This window comes from Eriocheir sinensis, chromosome 30, assembly GCF_024679095.1.
Source record: "Eriocheir sinensis breed Jianghai 21 chromosome 30, ASM2467909v1, whole genome shotgun sequence".
Classification (NCBI taxonomy): domain Eukaryota; kingdom Metazoa; phylum Arthropoda; class Malacostraca; order Decapoda; family Varunidae; genus Eriocheir; species Eriocheir sinensis.
The window spans coordinates 15,969,862-15,980,265 of record NC_066538.1 but is presented as its reverse complement, the minus strand read 5'-3'; the positions used below and the strand labels follow the sequence as shown (position 1 = coordinate 15,980,265).

General features: G+C 42.5%; 1 protein-coding gene and 1 long non-coding RNA gene across 13 annotated transcripts in view; both read right to left on the bottom strand.

Annotated features, from left to right (window-relative positions):
* Window positions 1-3,083: 3,083 nt before the first annotated feature.
* On the bottom strand, window positions 3,084-6,169 carry LOC127005637 (uncharacterized). Its single transcript, XR_007758768.1, has 2 exons — window positions 6,021-6,169; window positions 3,084-5,907 (listed from the first exon to the last, which is right to left on the bottom strand). It is a non-coding gene; the product is annotated as an uncharacterized LOC127005637 (long non-coding RNA).
* Window positions 6,170-8,401: 2,232 nt separating this feature from the next.
* The window catches only part of LOC127005634 (arginine-glutamic acid dipeptide repeats protein-like), a 48,594-nt gene continuing 46,591 nt past the window's right edge, over window positions 8,402-10,404 (bottom strand). For 9 of the 12 annotated variants that reach the window (XM_050874624.1, XM_050874630.1, XM_050874632.1 and 6 more), the window contains one exon: window positions 8,402-10,404. This exon is cut by the window's right edge and continues 999 nt beyond it. The gene's annotated coding sequence lies outside the window, so the exon portion shown is untranslated. The other 3 variants (XR_007758767.1, XR_007758766.1, XR_007758765.1) reach the window with 3 other exon arrangements.

The window sequence follows — 10,404 nt, the reverse complement described above, 5'->3', positions numbered from 1 at the left end:
TTTTTAACCAATATATAAATTCTCTTTCTCTCCTACGTATCTCAGTTATTTCATTAGTCTTCCACTTTTGTAATTATAGAAGAGTTACTTATATCCTAACTATGTATTCTGAATTATTACCTATACCTGTTATGGCGTAGGAAGGATTTTATTTAATAGGTCACAATTTTTTTTAAGACTTACGCAGGGAGATCAAGATGAAAGTCGCGCGCGGCCTTCAAATGCCTTTTAATGACCTTGGTGAATGTTCCTTTTAACCACCCATCCAGGACCTTCCCGCGCCTCCACGTCATCCTTATCCACTCTCTGACCTTATTGCTATCCATTGCCATCACCTTCATCAAATTAGAAGCCTCGTAGACGGAGAAAATGGCGAATATAAAGCATCTTCTTCACTTCCGTATTCCTACCTGCCATCACCTCACCTGCCCTGAATCGATATGAGAATGTAGAGAGCGAGAGGAGGAAAGGAGGAAAGGAGAGAGGAGGAAAGGTGGAGAGAGGAGGAAAGTAGGAAAGGAATGAATGGGGGAGAGGAAGTAGATGGAGGAGGAAAGGGGGGGGGGAGGAGGACGAGAGGAAGGGAGGGGAGAGAAAGAAGGAAAGGGGGAGAGAAAAAGGGGAGGAAAGAAGGAATGGAGAAGAGAAAGGGGGGAGGGGGAGAGAGAGAGGAGAGGAAGTGGAGAGACGAGAAAAAGGAGAGGAAAGGAAGAAAAAAGAAGAAAAGAAGAGAGGAGGAAGGAAACAGAGGAGGAAGGAAACAGAATAGGAAGAGGAAGGAAGAATTAAAAGGAAGAAACGAAGATAAGGGAAGAGAAAAAACGAAATAATAAAGAAGAGAAAAACAAAAGGTAGAAAAGAGAGAGAGAGAGAGAGAGAGAGAGAGAGAGAGAGAGAGAGAGAGAGAGAGAGAGAGAGAGAGAGAGAGAGAGAGAGAGAGAGAGAGAGAGAGAGAGAGAACACCAAAAGAGGGAAGAGGAAGGATTAAAATAAAGAAAGGAGGAGGAGGAGGAGGAGGAAGAGATAAACAGCCAGACAGATAATGTAGGAAGAAGAAGAAGAAGAAGAAGAAGAAGAAGAAGAAGAAGAAGAAGAAGAAGAAGAAGAAGAAGAAGTGAATAGATAACAAGATAGATTTAAAATACAGAATGGATATAAAAAAAAAAAAAAATCTATATCTATGTCTATCTCTCTACATACTTATATCAATCTATTTATCTTTCTATATCTATCTATAAAAACAAGAAAATATAACCATCCCTTTTAACCCGGTAGCAGCGACGGGCCAAATTTGTGGCTTTACCATATAGCAGCGACGGGCCAAATTTGTGGCTTTACCGTATAGCAGTGACGGGCCAAATTTGTGGCTTTACCATGTAGCAACGACAGGCCAAATTTGTGGCTTTACCGTGTAGCAACGACAGGCCAAATTTGTGGCTTTACCATGTAGCAACGACAGGCCAAATTTGTGGCTTTACCGTGTAGCAGCGACAGGCCAAATTTGTGGCTTTACCGTGTAGCAGCGATTGGCTTTACCATCTAGCAGCGACGGGCCAAATTTGTGGCTTTACCGTATAGCAGCGACAGGCCAAATTTGTGGCTTTACCGCATAGCAGCGACGGGCCAAATTTGTGGCTTTACTGTATAGCAGGGACGGGCCAAATTTGTGGCTTTACCGCATAGCAGCGACGGGCCAAATTTGTGGCTTTACTGTATAGCAGGGACGGGCCAAATTTGTGGCTTTACTGTATAGCAGGGACGGGCCAAATTTGTGGCTTTACCGCATAGTAGCGACGGGCCAAATTTGTGGCTTTACCGTATAGCAGCGACGGGCCAAATTTGTGGCTTTACCGTATAGCAGCGACGGGCCAAATTTGTGGCTTTACCGTGTAGCAGCGACGGGCCAAATTTGTGGCTTTACCGTATAGCAGCGACAGGCCAAATTTGTGCCATGATTTAAACCCCCCCAAATAGATGATACATAAACTGATCACAAACGCTTTGATATATATTATGAAATGGTTTGTGTGAGCGATGATTTTTTCTCAATTTTCTCGCTTAGAAGGACCATTAAGAAACATGATCCCCGCAGCTACTGGGTTAAGTTTTGGAAAAGTGAAAATCTCGTCGCATTATTTCTTCCAAGTTTATGTTTCAATAGACAAATATTTATTCTGTGCGTCATGACATGTGTAACAAATATAACTGTAACAAAATTAAACGAACTGACGTAACACTAAATAATAATAATAATAATAATAATAATAATAATAATAATAATAATAATAATACAGGCTGACCGAGACCTCACGGCAATGTAACGGAAGTCTGAATGTTCCTTGTCAACCTTCCGTAACCATCCAAACCCCATGCTAGCGCTGTCGCATTCCCTCAATTCACCTCCTGTACCCATTTCATGCCATCACCACACCCTTCTAAAATTAAGAGGAAAAAAAAGCCCACTAAATATTGCCCCTATTAACAGGTCTGCTGCAATTGGCACGGATTTCACCTTCACTGGTAGCCTGGTGAAATATATAGGTACTGTAGTTCAAAGTCTTTTTCTGCCTCTGTGTGGTGGATAGTGGAGTGTTCCCATGTGGTATTGGTATGCTGGGTATCCCCTCCCAAAGTGCAGGACTTTACATTTTTCTTCACTGAATTGTAGCAGCCACTTTTCGTTCCATTCCTGTAGTTTGGTGAGGTCTCCTTGTAGAAGTCTGCATCCAAGGGGTTAAGAGCTGATTCCACAGTTCAAAAGTGTCTTTGCAACAGCCTGAACCAAACTATACAATCCCTTACAATCCATAATGGTGAGGTTTTCCATGCAACACCAGGTACACAAGAGTTCCTGCACAGTTCCCTCAAATTTCTGAATGCACATATGAACCTCAAACACCATACAAGGAATTATCAAAGTCTTTGGCATTTGGTTTGGGAGATGACTAACCATCACGGCGAACTGCAAAAGTGGCCCTTAATTCCCTAACAAACACAGCAGCACTCACAGCAAGGGGCCACAGAGCACACCAACTACAGCTACAAGGGGTGCTTCAAGAAGGTGCATTGAAAGTATTCCGATATAAAAATTACAACTACTTTATTTTCATATATACATCTAGTGAAAGCAAGTTTTAAAAATAGTACCAAAGAGGTCATCATGATATGACTGTGTAAATTAAATACATATGCATGTGTAGAAAGGGCATCACACTGATATATAAAACACTACACTACTTGAGAGGGTGGAGCAGTGGCCTGACAGTGAGGTGCACAGGGCGGAGGTGACGCAGCCCCTGGCACGGAGGCGCGGCACCCACACCCGTGGCACTGTTAGCTGCCGCCAAGCAGTCTTCTTGTGTTATCACAGTAGGAAAACCGGGACCCAAAACACACCCGCTGCTCTGAGGGGCATGACACTGGCAGCAGACACAGACAGGCACCCCAATACAGCAAGCACCACACAGGATACTAATGTGATGGTGCTTAAGAGGGAACACTACACCAAAACACCACGCTCTGCAGGTAAAGTTCTGCTCCACATGAATAACAAACACCAGTAGTGGGCAGCATCATCACCTCATCACAAAAACTAAGGAAAATTCAATGTCTGGTGGTCACTTAACTTTAATTTTTGGTGGCTACTGTTACGTTATCCCTTGGGCTGAGCCAATGCCTGTGTGCAGTGCCGGGGTGGCCAGACACACCGCTGCCCTTATCCCCACCCCAGACACCCGCCATGCTGCCAGCGTTCCCCCGGGGCTGCCCGGCGCATCCGTCGCCGTGGCAAGGCGTGAGTGAGTGCTCAACAAAATTTTGACAATGCTTGTGGGGGAATAGGAATGCAGTGTTTGCGTAAGTTTTCCATTTGCACTTCTGTACTTGGTAATATATATATGTATCTGTGTATATAAATATTTTTGAAATTCATGATTTGTGTTAAAAAACGCTATACAGCAAAAATGAAAGAAACTGCACATTTGAACTCTTGAGAACTTTCCTGTACAGCAAGTCAACAAGTGATCAACTGCTTTGACCTTAACAACTACACAAGGCTTCTGTCTGTCAGTAAAAAAGGTGCAAATACTAATGATTCTGTGTGTGTGTCAGGGCTGAGTGATTATGCTCTATAGGAACAGGATCAACAGTAGTGTTTGTGGAGTGCTTCTGCTGCTGCTGCTGCTGCTGCCGCCGCCACGCCTGGCAGCGAGCAGCGGGGCAGCGCGTCGCTGAGGCCGCGCTGCCCCACAGTCTGCGGGTCGCCGCTTGGGTCAATTCAGGTCAGTCACCGCTCGGGTCAACCGAGGGCCGTCGCCGTGCCTGCCAGCCAGCGGCACGCAAGCATCACAGACGTCACAGATCAGTGCTCGGTGTTGTCGGGGACTCCAGCATCACATGAAGGTACAATTACTGGTCTGAGTGAAAATCATTGAACGGTGTTGTAAAAAACGAGAACTTGGGTTTTCTTTTATAAGTGTGATACACAGCCTAGTAAGAAAGGGAAAAGAATCTAATACCATCCAGGTGCACTCTTAGCGAGCGCTCTATTTACACTGCCACTCCACAGAGAGCAACACAACTTGATCAAGTACAAACACATTCAGCCTTGGCTAATCACCTTTTGTCTGCCTATCCGTCTACCGGCCGCCCCACACACGGGGGGCCGGGGGGTGCACAAAACCTAACAAATGGAATAGCTAACCTAATACCTACAACATTTTGGTTTATATTGGTTCAGTTGTCCTCAGCACTGCCGTCCCCAAAAGACTCGGTGCTGTGATATGTTTTCCAATTAGGACTATAAAGTATTGGTAAGTTACAATACAGAGTAGACTAATATACCTCTCTATTCAGTGTGTGTGTGTGTGTGTGTGTGTGTGTGTGTTGTGTGTGTGTGTGTGTTGTGTGTGCGTGTTGTGTGTGTGTGTGTGTGTGTGTGTTCAGGTGTTGAGCATCACACATCTGTTTAATATGTTACATGTACTGTGTGCTGTGAGCTGTGCTGTGTGTGTGTGCTATTTGAACTTGCAGCTTTCTCAACTGACGAAGGCATTGACACACACACACACACACACACACACAACTTGCTTTGTGCCGAGGATGTGATGTTCTGTAGAAAACACACAACAAACTAACACAAAACTAGCAACCAAGACTATGACTCAATGGAAAAGGGCACGAATTTAACACTACACACACACCCACACACGCAGACACACGCACACACACACACACACACGCAAACACACACACACACACACACGACTCGTGCTAACCTATTGGCAGCTGCTATAAACATCGAAAATTGCACCAAAATTAATCCTTCCCAATACCTTCATCACAATAAATAGTAATCAATATAATAATGATAATAATAATAATGATAATAATAATAATAATAATAATCTAAAAAGACAAATGAGAAGGATGGGAAACCTCAGCCATTGTCTTTCATGCGGTGAGATCTAAGGAAGTACAGAAAATTTACTCCTAAGTACTGAGGTAATAATAATAATAATGATAATAATTTATACTCATAACAACAACAACAAAAGCAGTATGACAACCTCTCCTTGAAGGTACTCGTGTCTTACAAACCTTATTCTGCAAGTAGCTAACTAACCCTCGTCGGCTGCGGCACAACCAGGGAGACAGCCAAATAAATAATGGAGCAGCATTGTACAACAGCAGGAAGAAAGGAGAGCAAATCTATCGTTATAACTGCACCCGTACTGCTCAATGGGGACCCAGCGAGGGCGGCGTCAGGAGGGACAACACTGCACCCTTCCTCAGTCTACAGGAGTCTTGGGAAATAGTCTGCCGTTCACTTACTGCTGGCTTTCCTATCATCGCATTCACACCTCAAGATACTGTGTTACTACGAGGGATGGGAGAATGTCAATTTACCTCACTTGTTCATAGTTCTTTGAGGATTTGGCCAATATTCTTAATCCTTCACACCTCAAGATGCTGTGTTACTATGAGCTGCGTGTCCGAGGGATGGGAGAACGTCAATTTACCTCACTCGTTCATAGTTCTTTGAGGATTTGGCCAATATTCTTAATCCTTCACACCTCAAGATGCTGTGTTACTACGAGCTGCGTGTCCGAGGGATGGGAGAACGTCAATTTACCTCACTCGTTCATAGTTCTTTGAGGATTTGGCCAATATTCTTAAGCATTTCGGGGCTCACACACTCACATTTGATAAGGCTTTAGTAGAGGTTGTGGGTACGTTGGGTAGTGTTATGAGCCTAGTGATAGTTTGACAAGGCTTTCGTATAGACTCTGGGTACTTCCATGGGTAGTGTTACAAGCCTAGTGATAGTGTGCATGGCTTTGGTAGAGGCTGTATTGGTGTTTCCATGGGTAATTTCATGAGCCTAGTGAGAGTTTTGGAAGGCTTTCATGGAGGTTGTGAGTATATCCATGGGTAGTGTTATGAGCCTAGTGATAGTTTGACAAGGCTTTCACAGAGGTTGTGGGTAAGTTGGGTAGTGTTATGAGCCTAGTGATAGTTTGACAAGGCTTTCGTATAGACTCTGGGCATTTTCATGGGTAGTGTTATGAGCCTAGTGATAGTGTGCATGGCTTTGGTAGAGGCTGCATTGGTGTTTCCATGGGTAATTTCATGAGCCTAGTGAGAGTTTGACACAGCTTTGGTAGAGGTTGTGGGTATATCCATGGGTAGTGTTATGAGCCTAGTGATAGTCTGACAAGGCTTTCATAGGGGTTGTGGGTATATCAATGGGTAGTGTTATGAGCCTGTTGATAGTTTGATAAGGCCTTGGTAGAGATTGTGTTAGTATTTCCATGGGTAGTTTTATGAGCCTAGTGATAATTTGACAAGGCCTTGGTAGAGATTGTGTTTGTATTTCCATGGGTAGTTTTATGAGCCTAGTGATAGTTTGACAAGGCTTTGGTAGAGGTTGTGTTAGTATTTCCATGGGTAGTTTTATGAGCCTAGTGATAATTTGACAAGGCCTTGGTAGAGATTATGTTTGTATTTCCATGGGTAGTTTTATGAGCCTAGTGATAGTTTGACAAGGCTGCTGCACCATGAATGTGAAAAACTCTTATGAAAACCCGACTAACCTCCTGTGTAGCCTTGGGAAACGATCACTGTGAGAGCCGAAAGCGTCCACGAGTATGGGCCATTTTTCTGTTCCCTCGTACCATCCACTCCTTGCCCTAACTCCTCTGCAGACGTGATGACCCCAAACATGGATAGGGATAGGTGGATGTTGCCTTTGCGAATACTTAAGACCTTTGTGATGTTATTTGCTTCATTATCACAAAAGGTATGAGGGATTGACGCACTTCCACTTTCCTCATTCATTGCTGTTATTCTTCTTTTTATTTAATGTCTTTATTTGCGTCATTATCACAAGCTTAAAATATGTGGGATTGACGCATTTTCAAACTTTCCTCATCAATCACTGTTATCCTTCTCTCTCTTTTTCTTCTTCTTCTGTTTAACGTATTTATTTCTTTGCTTTATCATCCCAAAAGGTCTGAGGGATTGATGCATTTCCAGACTTTCCTCATCAATCACTGTTATCCTTCTCTCTCTCTCTCTCTCTCTCCAGACTTTCCTCATCAATCACTGTTATCCTTCTCTCTCTCTTTTTTTTTTTCTGTTTAACGTATTTATTTCTTTGGTTCATCATCCCAAAAGATCTGAGGGATTGACGCATTTCCAAACTTTCCTCATCAATCACTGTTATCCTTCTCTCTCTCTTTTTTTTTTTCTGTTTAACGTATTTATTTCTTTGCTTCATCATCCCAAAAGGTCCGAGGGATTGACGCATTTCCAGACTTTCCTCATCAATCACTGTTATCCTTCTCTCTCTCTCTCTCTTTTTTCTTTTTCTTCTGTTCACCATCTTTATTTATTTCCTTCATCATCCCAAAAGATCTGAGGGATTGATGCATTTCCAGACTTTCCTCATTCATCGCTTATTTTCTTCCTCTCTTCTTTTTTCTTATTGTTCACCATCTTTATTTATTTCCTTCATCATCCCAAAAGATCTGAGGGATTGATGCATTTCCAGACTTCTCTCATTCATCGCTGTTCTTCTTTTTCTCTTTGTTTTATGTCTTTATTCATTTGCTTCATCATCACAAGCTCAACATTTCCAGACTTCCCTCACTCAATGTTTATTTTCTTCCTCTCTTCTCTTCTTCTATTTGTTTTACGCCTTGAATTATTTCCTTCATCATCAGAGGGATTGACGCACTTCCCAACTTTCCCCATCATTCACTGTTCTTCCTCTCTTCTCTTTTCCTTTTGTTTTAAGCCTATATTTATTTGCTTCATCCTTTATTTATTTCCTTCATCATCAGAGGGATTGACGCACTTCCAGACTTTCCTATTCCATCTCTTTGATAGTCTTCTACTTCTTTATTTATTTCCTTCATCATCAGAGGGATTGACGCACTTCCAGACTTTCCTATTCCATCTCTTGATACTCTTCTACTTCTCTTTTTCTTTTTGTTTTATGCATTTATTTATTTCCTTCATCATCAGAGGGATCGACGCACTTCCAGACTTTCCTATTCCATCTCTTGATACTCTTCTACTTTTCTTTTTCTTTTTGTTTTATGCCTTTTTTATTTACTTCATCATCACAAGTTTAAGGTCTGAGGGATTGATGCACTTCCAGACTTTCCACATTCATCACTTATTTCCTTCTCTTCTTTTCATTTAACATCCTTATTTTCCTTGTCTTATGGGGTTGGATGGGCTATGAATCTCTCTCACTCTTGACAACCATATACTCTACCCTCCGTGATATTTATGATTGTAATTCTCCTTGTCATTATCAGCTTAAGACGTGAGGGATGGATGCATATAAAAACCTTCCCCACTCTGTCTTTACAACTCATATAACATCTTGAGGGATTGGAGAGCAGCACTGTGAGCCTTCCCCATCCTCACTCTTAAACAGGTCATCTCTTAGTTATCACATCTGTAAGAGTTTGACGGATAGAGAAGGGGACCCATGTCTTTCATTTACGTAACATCTTGAGGGATTGGAAAGCCTCACTGTAAGCCTTCCACATCCTTAGAAGGCCTAAAGAAACAGTTCATTTCTTAGTCATCACATCTGCAAGGGTTTGATGGATAGGGAAGAGCAGCCATTTCTTTCATATACGTAACATCTTGAGGGATTGGAGTGCCTCACTGTAAGCCTTCCCCATCCTCAGACGACTAGCCTTCCCCATCCACTCCTCAGACAACTCTTCAACAAACAGTTCATTTCTTAGTCATCGCATCTGCAAGAGTTTGATGGACAGGGAAGAGCAGCCATTTCTTTCATATACGTAACATCTTGAGGGATTGGAAAGCCTCATTGTAAGCCTTCCCCATCCACCCCTCAGACAACTCTTCAACAAACAGTTCATTTCTTAGTCATTGCATCTGCAAGAGTTTGATGGATAGGGAAGAACAGCCATTTCTTTCATATACATAACATCTTGAGGAGTTGAAGGGCCTCACGGTTAACCTTGCCATCCTTAGAAGACTTAAACAAACAAGTCATTTCTTAGTCATCACACCGGCAAGGGTTTGACGGATGGAAAAGAACAGCCATTTCTTTCATATAAATAGCGTCTTGGGGAAGTGGAGAACCTCACTGTGAGCCTTCCCCATCCTCAGAAGACTCATACACAAACAGCTCAACTCTTCTTATGACCACAAATATAAGGGATTGAGGAATGGAAACAGCAACCATTTCTTTCACATAAACATCTTGAGGGATTGGAGAACCTCACTGTAAGCCTTCCCGATCTTTAGAAGACTCAAACAAACAGCTCATCTCTTAATTACCACAAATATAAGGGCTTGACAGATAGGGAGGAGCAGCCATTTCCTTCATATACGTAACATCTTGAGGGGCTGGAAATCCTCACTATGAACCGTCCACATCCTCAAGACTCAAATAAACAGCTCATCCCTTCTTAAAACCACAAAAATATGAGAGTTTGACTGATGGAGATGAACAACAGCAATTCTTTCACATAATCAACATCTTGAGGGGCTGAAAAACCTCACTATGAACTTTCCACATTCTCAAAAGACTCAAATAAACAGCTCATCCCTTCTTAAGACCACAAAAATATGAGAGTTTGACTGATGGAGAACAACAACAGCAATTCTTTCACATAATCGACATCTTGAGGGGCTGAAAAACCTCACTGTAAGCCTCAGACGACTCTTAGGAGAACAGCAATCTCTCACTCCTTATTAACCTTCTTCTTCTTCTTCTTTCTCTATAGCTCAACCTTCTTTTTCTTCTTCTTCTTCTTTGTCTATTCTCCCAACACCTCTTACGCCCTTTAAAAACCTTCATAAGTAGCTCCACCATCCACTGCGACCTCCCGGATAAGGTGTGAGGGAGGG